Raw genomic sequence first — 21,132 nt, forward strand, 5'->3', positions numbered from 1 at the left:
GGGGGTGCGATGGGGAGGTTCCCTTGTGAGTAGAAGATATTTCTCCGAAAGTCTGATCGTACACTGCGCTGACGAAAGTCATGCGATAGCGATATGCCCATACACAGATGGTGGTAGTACTGCGTACACAGTGCATAATATGGCATGCATTGGCGGAGCTATCATTTGTGCTCAGGTGATTCATGTAAAAAATGTTTCCGGCGTGATTATGGCAGCAAGATGAGAATTAACAGAGTTTGAACGCGGAATGGTAGTTGGAGCTAGACGCATGGGACATTCCATTTCGGAAATCGTTAAGGAATTCAATATTCCGCGATCCACAGTGTCAAGAGTGAGCCAAGAATACCTAATTACCTCTCAGTGCACAGAACGAAGTGACCGATGGCCTTCACTGAACGGTCGAGTGCAGCGGCGTTTGCGTACAGTTGTCAGTGATGAGAAACAAACGACACTGCGTAAAATAATGGCAGGAATCGGTGTATCCGTTAGGACACGGTGGCGAAATTTGGCGATTATGTGCTGTTGAAGCAGACTACCGGTGCTAGTGCCTTCACGACATCGCCTGCAGCGCCTCTCCCGGGCTCGTGACCGCATCGGTTGCACCCTAGACGACTGGAAAACCGTGGCCTGGACAGATGAGCTCCGATTTCAGCTGGTAAGAACTGACGGCAGGGTTCGAGTGTGGTGCACACCCCACGAAGCCATGGACCTAAGTTGTGAACAGGGCACTGTGCAAGCTGGTGGTGGCTCCATAATGGTTTGGGCTGTGTTTACATGCACTGGATTGGGTCCTTTGGATGTTCAGCTACCTGGAGACCATTTTCAGCCATTCGTGGACTTAATATTCCAAAACAACGATGGAATTTTTATGGATGACAATGCGTCACGTCACCACGTCACAATTCTTCGTGATTGGTTTGAAGAACTTTCTGGACCGTTGGAGCGAATGGTTTGGCCACCGAAGTCGCCCGGCGTCAGTAAGATCGAACGTTTATGCGATGTAATCGAGAGATCAGTTCGTGTACAACATCCTGAACCTGCAACATTGTCGCAATTATGGCCAACTATAGAGGCAGCCTGGCTCAGTATTCTGCAGAGGACTTATAACGACTTGAGTCCATGACAAGTCGCGTTGTTGCACTTCGCCGGGCATAAGGAGGTCTGACACGATATTACGATGTATCCCACGACTTGTTCCACCTCAGAGTATGTCGCCTCTCTCATAGATACTACACGCCATCTTGAATATTCGCTTGGTAGATTTTAGAAATTCTAATGGAATGTTATCTATTTCTTCTGCCTCATTTGATCTCAGATATTCCAGAAGCCTTTTTATATTCTGACTCTAATACTGAATCTCCTATTTGCTCCATATCGTTTCCAGTTTCTTCTTCCATCACGTCATCAGACGCGTCTGTCCCTTCACATAGCCATTCAACGTACTTTTTCCACTTATCCGCTCTCACCTTTGCGTTTAACAGCGGGATTCCCATTGTACTTTTAATGCTGCCACCCATGGTTTTCATTTCACCGAAGGGTGTTTCGATTTTTCTACATGCTGAATCTGTTCTTCCAACGATCATTTCTTTTTAGATTTCTTCATACTCTTCCTGCAGCCATTCCTCTTTGGCTCCCCTGCACTTCCTATTTACGTCATTTCTAGGTATTTTATATTTATACATTCCTGCCTTTTGCTGAATATTTTTGTAGTTTTTCTTTCGTGGATCAACTGAACTTTTTCTGCTCTTTCACGCTCCACAAGCCATGTAGCAGTATGCGGCGGATTGTACTTTTGATACAACTATCACTGTCCCTTCTTTCCCTGTTGCATTCGCGAATAATGCGAGGTAAGGACGGCTGGCGATTAACCTCCGTACGAGCCCTGGTGTCTCTAAATTTCTCGTCTTGTTTATGTATGGGAGGAAGTAATATCTTACCCGAGCCTTCTTAGAATGTACGCTCTCAGAATTTCAACTTTCTGTGATATTTAACGCCTAAAGCAATAGAAATTTTTTGAGCTTTCCGTAAAGCGCCACCTGGGCGGCCAATAATACTGTGCAGTATTTCCTGACGAGCCATAATACTGAGCGTTTAGGGGAGAGTTCTTGAGATTGCGCAATAGTATTGAAAACATCAGAAACTTTTGAAAATCTTACGCTGCCCGGAAATATTGTGCCGTTTGTAGGCAGCACCAATATTGACAATATCCTCGACATTCTCTCGCGTACGTGTTCGTGTGATACGCTCTTTCCCGCGTTCGCTAGTAGTTCTCGTTAGCCAAAAATGAGTTCTGCTCTTATCTAAGGTTACTTCGCAAGGGGCTGATATTGCTCTTTTTAAAGATGTCCTCTCCTTGTCAACTGAACTGACTACTGTGGTGTTCTTTATCGCACTATGCACATTAGTAGCGAACTTCAAAGGCGTCTCATCATTTCTCAGTACTACAATATCCCACTTCCTTCCACACTGGCTGTTCCGGACGAGTCTCTTAAATTTCAGTTTACTGTCCATAGTCTCTAAATTGTGAAGTGAGTCTATTACTGTTCCTAGGAATCGCTTAGTCTAGTGTATAGTTGCGGTATCTCTGTCTGATCATAATGTAATCCAGCTGGAGTCTTTCGGTGTTTCTGGGCCTTTTCCACGTATACCTACTTCTCTTGTCATTCTTGAACAGAGTATTCGCTATTTCGAGTCGAAATTTATTGCAGAACTTAATTAGTCTTTCTCCCCTCTCATTCCTACCACAGAGCCATAATTCTCAGATACGTCTTTCTTCTACTCCTTTCCCTACTACAGCGTTCCAATTATCATGACTATTAGACTTCCGTCTCCCTTTACATACTGAAGTATCCGTTCAATATCTTCATATACTGCCTCTATCACTTCATCTTTTACTTGCGTGTCGGCATGTATATCTGAACTATTACCGTCGATGATGGTTTGTTGTCGAATGTGTTGAGACTACCCATATGACCGAACTGTTCGCAGTGAGTCATCCTCTGGTCTGCTTTCCTATTAATAATGAATCCTACTACGGTTATGCTATTTTCCGCTGCCATTGATCCTATATTCTCCTGATGAGAAACTCTCCATTTCACTTCATCGACCATCACGACATCTAGATTGAGCCTTTGCAGGCCCCTTATAAGATTTTCTAGCTTCCTTACTACACTCAGACTTCTGATATTCGGCGTTCCGACTCCTAGAGTGTTACCATTTCGTTGGTTATGCCATATTTTTCTCATGATCACCTCCGTCTTGGCAGTCACATCCCGGAGATTACAGACCGGTTCAAATGGCTCTGAGCACTATGGGACTTAACATCTGAGGTCATCAGTCCTCTAGAACTTAGAACTACTTAAACCTGACTAACCTAAGGACAACACACACATCCATGCCCGAGGCAGGGTTCGAACCTGCGACCGTAGCGGTCGCGAGATTCCTGACTGAAGCGCCTAGAACCGCTCGGCGACACCGGCCGGCGATTACAGACCACAAGTGCTTTGGCTACAGCTTATCTGTCTTGAATGCGGTGGTTTCTGTTTCCTTCTGCATCCTCGTGCCACTGATCATTGCTGATTCTACCTATTTTTATTTTCCCACCTCAAGGGGAAAAGACTGTCCTGAACCCTCCTCTGCCGTCTTCGATAACGCCGTTTGTAGAAAGAGGATGATTTCTTACTCCAAAAGTTTTCGGGCTTCATGATTTTCATTCATAATTTAAACAGTGCCCAGGACATTTTGATTATAATTCAAAGAGGCTCCCCCTGGACCACGCATAGCCCAGGTGTGCTCCTAATGCATGGGCACGTATGCACAATGCATTCCAGGAGCTCATTAAAACTATCAACAAGACTGGAATTTACCATACCTTTCAAATACTTGAATAATAATTGAAACCAACGGCTGTACTATAATCCGACGTCGTTTATTCGAAACATGCTGCCAGTTTCGACACCGAGAAGCTGTTAGTTTCAGTTATCATTGTTCAAGTACTCCATGTCCAGCTGGTGTCCCACTGTCCTAGATGGATTACCAGGGTCTTAACAAACCTGTAAATGTCTCCACACAAACAAACCAAACATACTGAAGCCCGAGGGATTGGGAAGCCGTGGTATTAGCGAGCCGCGACCGATGCACCTCTCGTCGAAGATTAGTGCTATGTATTCCCGAACAACCACATGAAATTACGCCACTGTACCATCATGCATGTACCACATATCCAACTTATCACCATGTGGAATATCATTCAGACAACATCAGCCGTGTTGTAACATTGTCGTTATTGCATTTGCGCACACACAGTTTTGGGGAAACCATTGGTTTCCGACATATGTTTAATAGGATTATTTGCTTCTGTCATTGTACACTACATCAATGGTGGCAGTTGTGTAAGAGCACAATAGCACTGAACACCCTAACTTTTGTCACCTTGCGGATTTATTAGTTATTTTTCTTTTAATGCTGTGAACCGTAATGTAGATGCCGTAATCTGAAATACACCGCACTAAATCTACATCACTCCTCTAGACTCTTGACGCTTGGCATCAGGGCCGCGAGCACATCCTTACTTGTGCAAGTTATAAGGAGCTTCTGCGGATGCGTAACTGGCATGACGTAATTTCCTTACGGGCGAAATACATACGGATTTGATAAATAATGTGCATGGTTCACAGTGTGCACTGCTAACCCTTATCACTCAATTACAAGTTTGCATCAATGATACTAGGTGGAAGCACACAGCAGCAGACTTTTATCCTCATTCGCTTGGCATAAATACCTCTAGGCTAGATATGCCAATTCGCTCACTATATAATAATATTAGATCGTATATCAGTATATGTTATAGTTATACTGATATAAAAACATATTTAGTGGGATTCTGAATAAGATATTGTACATCACGTTTCGGATTTTACCACACAGTAATCCATTTGAAGCGCTGAGGACGATGAAGCACGTCATCGTTGACTGTAAGTAGCATTCATTCGTGCTTCTCACATCCGTTATCTTATGGTGGATCAGGTTTATCTGTACTGTAGGCATACATTGTACGTACGTATACCTGAACGTTCATTAAAAGCTGTCTCACTGGTTCCTCTGATATTCACTTAAGTATGGGGGCTCGAAGATGGTGTGCTTTTCGCCCTTGTGCCTCTCGGCGCCTCATTTGTATTCTATTCAAGTCACCTTGTTGGTAGACAGCACTACTTGAAATTAATAATTTGGGCAAACGACGGTTTGGGTTTGTAGTTGATTATTTGCTATGCAGAAATAAGCTTTCCTGCGCAGCATCCACATGAACTCTGTTGATTCTTTGTTAAGCGCTAACAGAAAAGAAAATTATCACGAAACGTTAGCCGCAAAGGGATTTGGGCCTCTCAGATCCAATGTCTGAGAATGTGACGAAATTAAATAAGCGTAACTACAAGTAAACATTTAACAAAAAAGTGTATAATAAGTCGTGTGGCTGCAACGTAAGAATGCCTGAGCTTCAGCCCAGAAATTAATTCGCTAATTAATACATGAATGAGGGATCTTGTACATTTGTCAGAAAAAAAAAATACAAAAGCACGATAATTCCCACTTACCAGTCTCTGGACTGAAGACCACACCAACCAACCCTTCACATATGGGTCCAATAGGACCACGCGACGTACAGAGAGTCAATGTCGCTTTTTATGGTTGACCTTCCTTTGTGTCCAAATTTGTTTCATCCTTTCAGAATGAAGTCTTTATTTCATCAGACTACGGTGTTCCAGTCCGTTTTCTAATTTCCCTCTGACCAACTTTCCAATCAAATATCTTTTGTCTGAATGTTTTTCTACCTATAACGTTTGCCTGAGTTATGCAGGCTTCTTTAAGATCCTCCTTAATCCATATAATTGGCTCAGTTTTGGCCTTACTTCTGTTTTCGTAGAATTCTACTATATGTTTTGTCAACCTACTGGATGCCATTCTTTTAGTGTACCAATAAAATTTAAGTTTTTGTTTTCTCATGTCACCGTGTGTGTCTGTGTATTCTTTTATTTCCTTATTACTTCTCAGCCAATAAGTTTCTCCATCAGTAATTTTGGGCCTAATATTTTCCTAATACTTTTTGTTTCTTTCTTTAGAATTTCTTCAGTATCTCTCTTTCTATTTGAAATTAAAGCTTCTGCTAAATAAAAATTTTCAGGTTTGATTACAGTCCTGTAATGCCTTAGTTAACTGAATTTATAAAGTGATTTTTTACTATAAATATTTTGCGTTAATCTGAATGCAGTTGCCAGTTTTTGATAGCGAACTTCGTTTCCAGGTTTTTCCATACCGTTTTCTTGTAGGATTTCCCCCAAGTATTTAAATTTAGAAATCCTTTTTATTTTTCCGTATTTCGTGTTCAAAAATTTTGGCCCTTATTTTTTGCATTTCATATATTCTGTTTTCTCGAATGATATTTGTTGTCCCCCCCCCCATGAACCATGGGCTTGCCGTTGGTGGGGAGGCTTGCGTGCCTCAGCGATACAGTTGGCTGTACCGTAGGTACAACCACAACGGAGGGGTATCTGTTGAGAGGCCAGACAAACGTGTGGTTCCTGAAGAGGGGCAGCAGCCTTTTCAGTAGTTGCAGGGGCAACAGTCTGGATGATTGACTGATCTGGCCTTGTAACACTAACCAAAACAGCCTTGCTGTGCTGGTACTGCGAACGGCTGAAAGCAAGGGGAAACTACAGCCCTAACTTTTCCCGAGGGCATGCATCTTTACTGGATAGAGTAGCATGGAGAGCTGCATCAAACCAGTCTCAGGACTGAAGATCACAACAACAACAACAACAACATTTGTTGTCCTACTTTTTCCGCAACTTCTTTAAAAATTTCAATTTGTTTTTTAGTTGTGGCAATATCTGCAAAGGCGAGGCGATCTACTCTAATATTACTTCTACCTAACTTGATTGATTGATCTATATTTTGACTCGACTTTTGCTCTCGCCATTCTGTAATTACCGTTTCCAAAAAACAGTTAAACAGTAATGGGGAGAGCCTATCTCTCTGTGTAATACTAGTCTTTTATCAAATAGTTCAAAAAATTTCTCCCATGAATTTAACTTTAGAGCTAGTGTCGGTTAATGTTTCTTTAATCAGTATTAGAGGTACATCATCTAGCCCTTGTTCCTTTAAAATTTGGAAAAGATATTCACGATTAGCTGAGTCGTAGGCATTTTTAAAATCCACAAATGTCGTAGAATATTGTTACTAGAAATCATTTTGTGCCTAAGTATTAGTTTTAAATTAAGATTTTGTTCCGGGCCGAATCTGTTTTGTCTAAGGCGTGCTTGGTATTCACCAATTTTAGGTTCTAGCTGTTGTAACATTGCTAGAGAACTTTGTATGTGACTGGGAGGAGAGAGATTCCTCGGTAATTATTAACATAGTTTCTATCCCCTTTTTTATGCAATGGACGAATTAGGGCAGTTTTCAAGTCCTCAGGTATTTTCTCAGTTTGCTAGATATGTCCTATTAGTTGGGTGATCTCTTCTGTAGGGTTAGGGCCAGCTGATTTTAGTAGTTCTTCAACTATACCGTCTTCTGCGGATGCTTTATTGTTTTAAGTCTTTTATTAAGTTTTATTATTATTATCATTATTGATTATTATGATTGACAGAGGGTTAAATTGTATAAATATGCTGATAAGCATAACCGTATGCAGCAATTATTAATTTCGCACTGTCATATTACCTGAGTTTAAAAAGTTGGGAATACCCAGAATGTGTACCTACGAGCCGCCACTACACTACACGCTCCTTTAGTTTATACAGATAACAAACGCCCTGTATCTGAGGTACTTTGTTGGTATTCTAGTGCATATGAGACTCCGGCACATTGTAAATTATCGAAACTCTTAACGTTCTTACATAGTCGCGTTGGTAACTGTTTAACCCGTGTTATTATCGCCACAAATCTCACTGTACAGATCATTCCACTGCGTTTCACGTTTACCAAAGTTACTCACAAAATTAAAATTTGTTAAATATGTGTAGAAAAAATGGGATAAAGGTAGTTTTACGGATGGAGGCAGTTTTGTCAAGGGTAAAGAATCTCCGCAAGATGAATCTGAGCCCGTCTCACCACCTTACACACTGGACTAACATATCGTCGCCTAGAATGGTAGGGGTGAGTGTCAAACCAGCTGACAAATCTAAAAGTGCATATCAAATTCCAGTACCAACTAGCGGGAGGGTCTTATTGTAATAATGTAAGTGACAAGCGTCACAGATATGTCAATCACAGCACTGAACTGATTCCTTTACGAGAATTTCTTCCTGCAGCTATTAATGGCTTCAGAAAATGCTTCATTCGCACTTTTTCTTTTCCACTTTCAAGTAGATGTGGGCAGGAAACAGTGAAAACAAATTCCGTCCACTGCAAAAAAAGGGCTGCAGGGAGCGAATAAGTGAGAATCCGAAAAGTGAAGGTGAGGTTCACAGCAGGCGCTTTACGCCAGTAACGTACTGTCCGCCAACTTGTACTCTCTTCGCCGGCCGTTGCGGCCGAGCGGTTCTAGGCACTTCAATCCGGAACCGCGCGACTGCTACGGTCGCAGGTTCGAATCCTGCCTCGGGCATGGATGTGTGTGATGTCCTTAGGTTAGTTAGGTTTAAGTAGTTTTAAGTCTAGGGTACTGATGACCTCAGATGTTGAGTCCCATAGTGCTCAGAGCCATTTGAATCATTTGTACTCTCTTCCTCGTCTCCCTGCCCTCGGATTTACGGAACTCGGAAAGCATCCGGAAAGCGATGTGTCTGCTAACCACAGATGTCGCGCATTACTTCAGGACGGCAGCATAGGCTGCACCGTTGTGCCGGGTGGCTTTAATTAAAGTGCAGCTACTCACGGAGGTTCAGTATGGGCGTAACTATCTTAAGGCAGCGGAGCTTGGCAGGTGTGTTAATGAGTTAACACGGAACCGATTAACGCTAGAAAAAATTAGTTCCAATTTTGGGCACCACGTGCAAATTTCGAGTTGTGAATGGCAGATAGGCGTATAGAAATGTTTTCATAAGTAATGGATTAGGAGCGGTAAAAGGGTAAGAAAGGTCAAACAAGTGAGAAAGGCATAATGCTAATTTTATTATTAATCATCTTGCATGAAAACAGTGGTCTCCACGCAGATGCGCTGTTCCAAAGCAGAAATCAGATGCTGTGTAAAGAGGTCTCCGATTGCGCGCATACGTCACGGTACACCTGACACACGCACTGAGTGTAATCTCTTCAAAGAAGAACAGACCGAGAATAAAAGTGTTTGCGAATCCATGGCTCTTCATGCACAACTTGTGGTCAGTAACAGCAACTGTAACCTCGTCAATAATTTCCACCGGGACAGGACGCCTGCCTAGATCACCAGATGAACAAATACATTGAAATTTATTTTTCTCAGTTATTCACTTCGTGCAAAGTTCATCTGTTGCCGAAAAGTGAACTGTAAAACAGGCTTACTAAAAGCAGGATTACCGTGCAAATTAGTGATCAAATACGATTAAAATATTCAAATGTGTGTGAAATCTAATGGGACTTAACTGCTAAGGTCATCAGTTCCTAATTTAAATACTACTTAACCTAAATTATCCTAAGAACAAACACACACACCCATGCCCGAGGGAGGACTCGAACCTCCGCCGGGACCAGCCGCACAGTCCATGACTGCAGTGCCTGAGACCGCTCGACTAATCCCGCGCGGCTTAAAATATTCGCTAACGGGTTTAAAATGAGTTTCAGTCCAAATCTGTGTAGAACTGATATTTTCTTGATCTCCAAGCAGAACGGCTATATTTCCTCTCTCAGAACACATCAACATTTATACCCCATAGGCAGAGGCCATCTCGAAACCTCTTCATTCGTCAGGTCGCTTGAACTTGAAAGGTTCCTGCTATGAAAGGCTGACTCAGCAACATCGTATAATTTCATGTTTTATTTCTTATTTTAAAAGGAAAATGGATATGTTGACGTTAGATTCAGTGGGTTCAAATGGTTCAAATGTCTCTGAGCACAATGGGACTTAACTGCTGAGGTCATCAGTCCCCTAGAACTTAGAACGACTTAAACCTAACTAACCTAACGACATCACTCACATCCATGCCCGAGGCAGGATTCGAACCTGCGACTGTAGTGGTCACGCGGTTCCAGACTGTAGTGCCTAGAACCGCTCGGCCACACCGGCCGGCAGATTCAGTGGGAATTACTAAAGTACGCTGGCAGGATGAATAGGACTTCTTGGCTGTCAACATAAAATCACTCGTCTCTTATAGGGTGCCTATGAAGCTGTTTTCTCGGATAGCTAGACAACATACAAGCAAATCATAGTAATGTAGTTTGTTACATTAACTGAATTGGCAATACTTAACATTCATTTCTACATGATGGGTCTCAAGCAGTTGGCGACATGCAAATAATGAACGTCCTTTGATATATACAATTTCCATGCAAGCTAATCACACAAGTTCATAAGTCACTGCTGTCGTTAATATCACTGCGACTCTTGTAGTCTGACTCTTCTAGTCCTCTCTTCTAGTACTCCGAGGCTAGGCGGCGCATCGCTTTTATTCTCTTTGTATGCCGCTTCAGTCGTGGTGTCCTCCTAGTCAGCGGACTATTGGCTAATGTCGTCTCACAGCCTTCTCTGGAGTATCGTTCTTCATCTCCTTGCCGGTGCTTATCGTTACGCCGAAACAATCAGGAATCACAAAAAAGGAATGCGGGCACGGTATTATGAACAGCACATAGGAGGCATTATTGTACCCAAGATAGACACGAAGCTAGCTGCCACCGCAGTAGTAGCTTCGCAGACGACGATGAAAAAAATTGACAGAATATATGATGAGATAAATGACATCATTCATGTAGTTAAGAATATGAACATAGTAGGAAAGGATGAGAACGAAAGGTAGTAGGAGAGCGTGTACTGGAGAAAAGGAATGAAAGAAGTTCGAGTCTCGGTCCGGCACACAGTTTTAATTTGCCAGGAAGTTTCATATCAGCGCACACTCCGCTGCAGAGTGAAAATCTCATTCTGGAAACATCCCCCAGGCTGTGGCTAAGCCATGTCTCCGCCATATCCTTTTCTCACCGGCACGGTAGCTCAGTGTGTTCGGACAGAGGGTTACGTACCCTCTATAATAAAAAAACTAAGGTAATCGATCATCAACGAACTTAATCGGACGTTTTACGACGTCCGCCCCGAGCAGATACAACGAAATAAAGCGAACAAAATGAGATTAAAAAAAAAAAGATGGTAGAGTACTTGCCCGCGAAAGGCAAAGGTCCCGAGTTCAAGTCTCGGTGCGGTACACAGTTTTAATCTGCCAGGGAGTTTCAAAGGAGAAATTGCCTATTAGAAAAATAATGGTTCAAATGGCTCTGAGCACTATGGGACTTAACATCTATGGTCATCTGTCCCCTAGAACTTAGAACTACTTAAACCAAACTAACCTAAGAACATCACACAACACCCAGTCATCACGAGGTGCCTATTAGAATTTTACACATAGCATAATGTAACCTTCGTTAACACTTGGTTTACGAACCGTGAAAGAAGGTAGTGTACGTAGAAGAGACCATGGGACACTCGAAGGTTTCATATTCTTTACATCGCTGTAAGGCAGAGATTTCGAAACTAGGTTTGAAACAGTAAGCCGCTTCCAGGAGCCCTATGTGGACTCTGACCATAAATTATTGGCTATGAACTGCAGTCGCGCGGGACTAGCCGAGCGGTCTCAGGCGCTGCAGTTATGGACTGTGTGGCTGGTCCCGGCGGAGGTTCGAGTCCTCCCTCGGCCATGGATGTGTGTGTGGTCCTTAGGATAATTTAGGTGAAGTAGTGTGTAAGCTTAGGGACTGATGACCTTAGCAGTTAAGTCCCATAAGATTTCACACACATTTGAATATTTTTCTTGAACTGCATACTAAAAATAAAGATATTTCAGAAAAAGTAGGAAATTAAGGATATGGGGCTTGGATAAATTGAGCGAAGCAGAGATTTTCAGAGTGGGGGTGGGAGAATTAGACAACACTGAAGTAAAGCAGGGGACTGGAATACAATAGAAGACGGACGGGGAGCTTTGAGAGAAGGAATAGTGAAGGTAACAGAGGATCACATAGCTTAAAAGCGAAGACCTTGCAGAAATCCTTGGATAACGCTGGAGATTTTCAGTTTAACTAACGAAAGGCAAAAGTGAATGCAGACGTCCAAAATATGAGATGGGGCATGCAGAAGGTGAGTATTTATTATCGTTGTGTGAGGCTGGGTACCAGCTTGATATTAGCCAGTATCCAGCATCCCACAATGGAATTACATACGTGACTTGTATAGGTATACCGTGCTAGTCATTACCGTCATGCGTTGCAGTGCCTCTTTTTCTTTCTGCGTGGGTACACATTCACAAAGCACAGGGTACCTGAATAAAATAACATTATACTGTATTATGAAAGCTGTCATATAAGCTGCCTTTGTGTCCGCGGCTTCGTCGGCCTACGCATATGTTACGTGTATTTCACATAGATTTAACGCATTTCAAGCATATTACTGCGCATATTTTATCCGTATCGCCAACGAATTTAGCCATGCAGTTTAATGTGAATTCTGAGGAAACATGTAATTCTGTCAGCAACTGATTGTCGTTAAGAGAAAACTGACTGTAGCTGGCAGCTGTCTGATTTTCCGCAGTTTCACATCACGCGACTCTAGAGAGGACGTTAAATGTGTCTGTGGCACGATCTTTGGTCCCGAAACACAATGACAGTTTTGTCTGGTCACCGCAATGCTCGCTCTCACGATGTGGTTGGTGCACTGCACAACGCAAATAAGGAGACTTATTGCGCTTCTTACTTTAAGGTATTCCAAGTCTGCTACTTACAGGAAATAAATATCAACAGGCCATTCACGGACGTTTCGACACGTCCCACCTTCCTGTTGTTACCCCCACCCCTAGCGGTAGTAAGGCTATCTTACTCGCACAGTATTTTCATATAAATAATGAGTTATACATATACCAAATACGGTTGCAATTGGTTCAATCACGCCTTTTCCTTTCAAAACTTAGCCGTAGGGATAGTTGGGGCGTCAGATAGCAAATGATACGGGTGCCAGTTTGGTCTAAATTCCTCCAGCTGTTGTAGAGATACGCTGATTTGTCATTGTTTTCGTACTCTCCCCACCCCTCCCTCCCGGCCCTTACCACGATCTGTAGGGATGAGACGCCATCGTACCTGTTTCCAGTAAGTCCAGCTATCCAGAAAGCTATAGATTTGATACCAATATCAGTCGTTATCGAATATTTTTGCATGTCACTTCTTCTCACAGCCACAGCCACACCCACACCCACCCCTGGGATTGTTTGTGATTTCTTACCCACACAGTATTTGTATACAAATAAACAAATAATGAGTCATGTACATACATAATTTGACTGAAATTTCTCTAGAAGCTTCTGAGATAAACTTCTATGTTATCCCCTTTCCACCATCACCCTTATGAGTGGTAGGCGGTTCTCCCTCCACAGAAAACTTCGAGTGCGCACGCAACAGCTCACCAAAGTTTCATCGTAATCGCATGAATGGTATAGAAACGCATAGAAGGCGAACAAAGTACACTAAGATGACAAAAGCCATGAGACAGGGATAGTCACATATGCAGAGCGCGGTACTATCGCCTACATGAGGTATAAAAGGGCAGCGCAATGGCGGAGATGTCATTTGCACGCAGGTGATTCATGTGGAAAGGTGTCCGACGTGATTAAGGCTGCACGGCGCGGATTAACAGACTCTGAAGGCGGAATGGTAGTTGGAGCTAGATACATGGAGCATTCCATTTTGGAAATCATTGACGAATTCAATACTTCGAGATCCACAGTGCTAAAAGTGTGCCGAGAATAACTAATTTCAGACATCACCACGGACAACGCAGTGGTCAACGGCCTTGAGTTAACGATCGAGGTCAGCTCCGTTTTCGTAAAGTTGTCAGTGCTCACAGACAAGCAAAACTGCGTGAAACAACCGCCGTAATCAATGTGGGACGTACGACGAACGTACCCGTTAGGACAGTGCGGAGAAAGGTGGCGTTAATCGGCTATAGCGGCAGACGACCGACGCGAGTGCTTTGCTAACAGCACGGCATCGCCAGCTGCACCTCTCCTGGGCTCCTGACCATATCGGTTCGACCCTAGACGACTGGAAAACCGTTACCTGGTCAGATTAGTCCCGATTTCAGTTGGCAAGAGCTGATGGTACATTCGAGTGTGGCGCAGAACCCACAAAGCCATGGATTCATATTGTCAACAAGGCAATCTCCAAGTTGGTGGTTGTGGCTCCATATTGTTGTGGGCTGTGTTTACATGGAATGGACTGGGTCCTCTGGTCGAACTGAACCGATCACTGACTGGAAATGGTTATGATACACTACTTGGAGACCATTTGGATCCATTCGTGGACTTAATGTTCTCAGTCAACGATGGAATTTTTATGGATTTCAGCGCGCTGTGTCACCGGCCCGCAGTTGTTCTCGATTAGTTTGAAGAAGATTCTGGACATTCGAGCAAATACACTGGCCACCCCAATATGAATCCCATCAAACGTTTATGAGACATAATCGAAGATCTCAACCTGTATATTGAGCAAGCAGTAAAGGAAACAAGAGAAAAATTCGGAGTAGGTATTAAAATCCATGGAGAAGAAATAAAAACTTTGAGGTTCGCCGATGACATTGTAATTCTGTCAGAGACAGCAAAGGACTTGGAAGAGCAGCTGAACGGAATGGACAGTGTCTTGAAAGGAGGATATAAGATGAACATCAACAAAAGCAAAACGAGGATATTCCCGGCGGGGTCAGGGATTTTCTCTGCCTCGTGATGGCTGGGTGTTGTGTGCTGTCCTTAGGTTAGTTAGGTTTAAGTAGTTCTAAGTTCTAGGGGACTGATGACCATAGATCTTGAGTCCCATAGTGCTCAGAGCCATTTTTTGAAAACGAGGATAATGGAATGTAGTCGAATTAAGTCGGGTGATGCTGAGGGAATTAGATTAGGAAATGAGACACTTAAAGTAGAAAAGGAGTTTTGCTATTTGGGGAGCAAAATAACTGATGATGGTCGAAGTAGAGATGATATAAAATGTAGACTGGCAATGGCAAGGAAAGCGTTTCTGAAGAAGAGAAATTTGTTAACATCGAGTACAGATTTAAGTGTCAGGAAGTCGTTTGTGAAAGTATTTGTATGGGGTGTATGGAACTGAAACATGGACGATAAATAGTTTGGACAAGAAGAGAATAGAAGCTTTCGAAATGTGGTGCTACAGAAGAATGCTGAAGATTAGATGGGTAGATCACATAACTAATGAGGAGGTATTGAATAGAATTGGGGAGAAGAGAAATCTGTGGCACAACTTGACTAGGAGGAGGGATCGGTTGGTAGGACATGTTCTGAGGCATCAAGGGATCACCAATTTAGTACTGGAGGGCAGCGTGGCGGGTAAAAATCGTAGAGGGAGACCAAGAGATGAATACACTAAGCAGATTCAGAAGGATGTAGGTTGCAGTAGGTACTGGGAGATGTAGAAGCTTGCACAGGATAGAGTAGCATGGAGAGCTGCATGAAACCAGTCTCTGGACTGAAGACTACAACAACAACAGTCGAAGACCAGTTCGTGCACAAAACCCTGCACCGGCAACACTTTCGCAATTATGGACGGCTACATTGGCAGCGTGGCTCAGTATTTCCGCTGAGGACTTCCAACGACTTGTTGAGTCCATACCACGTCGAGCTGCCGCATTACGCTGGGGAAAAGATGGTCCGTCACGATATTAGGAGATATGCCTCAGTGTATTCATTTTCATATATTAGATTCATCAGTGAAATCTGTTGTTCAAATGACACTTCCACGTCATAATATTTATCGTCTTGGGGTCTATAGAATATGGAACTAATTAACTGTTTGTGCCACATGTCCTCTCCATATTTCTCGTAGCGTCATCTGGGTTATGTCTGTGGCTACGCACGCATTCAGAGACGAGTACGTCGCGTGTGTGTGTATTTGGACGCGTGTGTGTGCGGCGTGTACGCGGAATGCGGCTTCCGCGTCGCGAGCAACGTCAGCTCGCGCGCCGCTTCATCTCTCACGGGCCGTGGAGCCGGCGCTGGCCGCGACAGCTGGGTGATCTACGCGGCTGAACACCGCCGCACAGCCGCGGGCCGCGCATCTCGTGTCCCGTCACAGCGGCGTCCCGCTCCGCCTCCGGTCATACGCTCCCACCAGCCGCACTCATTTCCATAAAAACACAACGTCGTTTCCTCTACATAAACACGCGCTCTGTCAGCCGCTGCTGCTGGCGGATCCGCCTGCTGCCGCCACAACACTGCGTTATCGCTACGCAGTAAAATAGAGCAATGCAGTCAGATGTATGCATATGTAGATGACGTTGCCGTTGTGGCACGGGATGAAACATCCTTGCAGAAATGTACGGAATAATGAAAGCACAAGGAGGAAAAATTGGACAAGACAAAATACATTATAACGTGCAATTCGAAGGCAATAAGAACACCACGTGACATGATTGATGCTAATAAATGATTCAGAGGTGTCTGAAATCTGGTTTCGCAGGACAGAGCGCATCACGTTATGGTTGTGGAGGGGGCCGTAATCAGTTACTGTTAGTTGCACAAAACACACAATCTTTTATTTTCCTCAGAACCACTTAATTTAAACATTGGCTTCAAAAGATCAATTGCTGAAGGCCTAGTTAAGAAAACTTGCGATATCTCCTGGGCTGAAGGCCCAAAACCACACCAAAAACAAGAACGGCTGAAGGCCTGAACACAAGTTATAAAAATTGATTTAAAGAATACACGGAGCTACAGGCCTCACTTTAAAAAAAAATCACATAAATACGCTGCTGAAGGCCACACACAAGACATTGAACAACTCACGGCTTAAGGCATGGATAACAAGAATTTCAGTTAGAGCAATTTTTTTAAAAAAATTAGTTTCAAACAAATCAGTTTTCAAACTTTAATTTAAGTCAGCTGAAGGCTTTATCTTAAGATTAAAAGGAACTAAATTAACAGACAGCTGAAGGCCTCGCACAGTACATCAGACTAAAATGAAAACCACAATCTGAAACCAACAGAGCAGTGGTGCTCACAAGGGAACCTCCCCATCGCACCCCTCTCAGATTTAGTTATAAGTTGGCACAGGGATAGGCCTTGAAAAACTGAACACAGATCAATCGAGAAAACAGGAAGAAGTTGTGTGGAACTATGAAAAAAATAAGCAAAATATACAAACTGAGTAGTCCGTGCGCAAGGTAGGCAACATCTAGGAGGGTGTTAGCTTACGAGCGCCGTGGTCCCGTGGTTAGCGTGAGCAGCTGTGGTTAAAATCTTCTCTCGGGTGAAAATTTTAATTTTTTATTTTCAGATAATTATCAAAGTTCAGGCACTCACACATAATCAACTTCGCTCTCCAAAATTCCAGGACATGTTCAGATTTGCTTGGACATATACAGCATTTGACGGTCTACGCACGGAAACATTTGAAAACGTGAAAAACATATGTTTTGACAGAGCACAGGGAAAACTGTGCGACTCTGAAACTGTTGCATTCATTTGATGCAGTTTATGTGACAAACTCTTATGTTTTCATCAGTTTTTTTGGAGTGATTATCACATCCACAAGAAAACCTAAATCGGGCAAGGTAGAAGAATCTTTTTACCCATTCGCCAAGTGTGCAAGTTAGGTGGGTCGACAACATATTCCTGTCATGTGACGCACATGCCGTCACCAGTGTCGTAAAGAATATATCAGACGTGTTTTCCTGTGGAGGAATCGGTTGACCTATGACCTTGCGATCAAATGTTTTCTGTTCCTATTGGAGAGGCACGCCCTTTCGTCTACTAATCGCACGGTTTTGCGGTGCGGTCGCAAAACACAGACATTAAACTTATTACAGTGAACAGAGACGTCAATGAATGAACAGACAGATCGTAACTTTGCGAAAATAAAGGAAGTAAAATTTTCACTCGAGGGAGGACTCGAACCAAGGACCTTTCGTTCCGCAGTTGCTCACTCTAACCACGAGACCACGGCGTTGATCGGCTATCATTGTCCTTTATGTTGCCTATCTTGCACATGGACTACTCAGTTTGTATATTTTGCTTATTTTTTCATAGTTCCACACAACTTCTTCCTGTTTTCTCGATTGATCTGTGTTCAGTTTTTCAAGGCGTATCCATTGTGTCAATTTACAACTAAATCTGAGGGGGGTGCGATGGGGAGGTTCCCTTGTCAGAAGTGTTCCATGTGTCGGCCTGAGGAGATAGCTCTAAGAGAAGGTGAGGTTAGACAGGCAACCAAGAGTAAGATTAAATAATTGGATGGTAACCCAACCCAGGGACGGCTGAAGGACCGACCAACAACCTAATCAGTTCCCTTCTGCCCGACCAACGATACGACAACGGAAAATACCAGCCGAGGACGAAGCTACCAGCCGCTCTACGTCTTCAAAATTGGCGTCTAAAAACAGCCAAGGCACAATAACATCTCTTAAGAAAAAAATATGAACAAACAACTAAAATGGTATCGAACTACACGCCGTGGCGGACAGCATCAACACTGCGACGAAAAACACACTGTCGGAAAACTACGCTAACGACCAGGGCAGGTAACTGGAGCGTTAACGGCCACAAGACAAAAATACAGTTGGTGCACTTCACTGATAAGTAACAACTAATTTGATAGTTAAAGACCACACAGGAAGACAGCTGCATAATTTGGCTGACTCCAACACACCATACGTTGCTGCTAGCCGGAACGGTCCGGGTGGCAACAACCAACAATGGACGAAGAGATGTCACAGCAGTTGAGGTTTCATAACAGATTAACTGATCACTCAACTTCGGTCTCCAGGTTCGGTGGACAACGAACTCTGTAGCTCTCGCAGCTACCGCCTCACAATCCGACTGCGTGTGCGTGACGCCAGCGGTCCCGGCCTGACCTCGCGCCGCGGATACTTCCTCGCTGCTCTGTCCCAACCGACTGACTGCCACATACACCACCACAAGGAAAAATAGCGCTCACACTAAAAAATGGTTCAAATGGCTCTGAGCACTATGGGACTTAACTTCTGAGGTCATCAGTCCCCTAGAATCTAGAACTAGTTAAACCTAACTAACCTAAAGACATCACACACATCCATGCCCGAGGCAGGATTCGAACCTGCGACCGTAGCGGTCTCGCGGTTCCAGACTGTAGCGCCTAGAAACGCTCGGCTACCACGGCCAGCCGCTCACACTAAAGATGATACAGCCGTACTAGTATCGATAAGCACTGCTGCTGCCACTGACAGAGGCAAGTCAGCAACTTGTTGTGGTAGTAACTCAACGAAAAATAAGACGCCACTCGATTGCGACAAACTGCCAAAGAACAAACAGCATCAGCACAAGCCAGGCACGTCTCAGTGTCAGTTGATTCCACTACCTAGGTATGTTTTAATAAGAGGTGACCTTATCGAGCTCAGTATCTGATGAGCTATACAGTGTGAACATTAATAAATCTGCAAACTGCAGGGACGGATTCCTGACTAGAAATGGAGGAAAAAAGGTCCTACGAACATGTGTCCCAAAATGCATCGTTGTCACGGTATATGGCGCAAATGAATGACATTTCCTCTGACCATGTAACGTGTTTTCCTAGTGCACTTCAGACCGTGTGACTGACGCAGCGTATTTTAAGCAGCAGAATACTACGGCGTTCATGTCCGGAACAAGCCGAGATGATGTTTGTTTACAGCCAAGCATATAGTAACGGTCGAAGGCAGCATGGCTGTACCAAAACTACCACCCTCACAGATACCAGCCATGCCACACTCAATTTCAAGCCCTGCTTGGTAGTTTGTATGATCTTGGGTCATTTTAGACAAACGAACGTGCATGGAGGCAGGAGACTGTGCATGCACCAAATTTGGAGCACCAGGTTCTACAGGACACTGAGACAAAACATAGTACAAGCTCCAGGCAAATGAACGCCAACATGGTGAAGGTCAAACTACAACTGCATGACAACAGCTGCTATCCCTGTCACTGGGAATTCCACTCAGGCCAGTTTCAACATCTGTCGTGACGTGGATGCGATGCAACTCTGTACTGTGTTCCGGAACGATTTGTTGTCGTGCCACGCACACTGTCCATTTGCGGACAAATACTCATAGGACCTTTTGTTCTCCATTTCTAGCCAGGAATCCGTCTCTGCAGTTTGTCGGTTTTATTAATGTACACCATGTATAGATGGATGCTAACTGGGTTTTTCAGGTAAGCAAATGGGAAGTTACGGTACTGAAAATGGGATCACGGATATCGTCGCTATGTTCCTGTAATCAGCTGAGAATGTGTGTACTGTAGCACTGTGACACAATGTGTATATACTGTGTGTAGTGTGTGCAGTGACTAGGAGTGAGAAAGGAATGAACAGAGTAGCTGTTCAAATGTTCAAATGTGTGTGAAATCTTATGGGACTTAACTGCTAAGGTCATCAGTCCCTAAGCTTACACACTACTTAACCTAAATTATCCTAAGGACAAACACACACACCCATGCCCGAGGGAGGACTCGAACCTCCGCCGGGACCAGCCGCACAGTCCATGACTGCAGCGCCTGAGACCGCTCGGCTAATCTCGCGCGGCGAACAGAATAGCTCTAGCCTTCTATATTATCAAATAACTTCTTTGTAAAACGCTGTTGCACATTAGGGACAAACTGAACGATGTAGCACTGTATTAAACAGACTGCCGTATTCAGGAGGGTGGAGGCTCCAGTCTTCTTCCAGCCATGTCGATTTAGGTCTTACGTGGTTACCCTAAATTACTTCAGGCAAATGCTGGGATTGTTCCCACTATAAGGCCACGGCCGACTGTGTGCCCCAACCTTGTCATACTAGACGTTATAATAAAACGTTCGCAAGTTGAGCCGGTGTGGACGGAAAACTGTTTACTGTATGGGTACCCACCTTGGTGGATCGACGAAAAAAGTCTGTCGCACGCTGCCTCGTCGTTTGACGTACACGACGCTGGCCGCTATTGATAGGTGAATTCCTATCAGCTCTCAGGGGTCTAGTTTCACT

This window comes from Schistocerca nitens, chromosome 9 (assembly GCF_023898315.1).
Source record: "Schistocerca nitens isolate TAMUIC-IGC-003100 chromosome 9, iqSchNite1.1, whole genome shotgun sequence".
Taxonomy (NCBI): Eukaryota; Metazoa; Arthropoda; class Insecta; order Orthoptera; family Acrididae; genus Schistocerca; species Schistocerca nitens.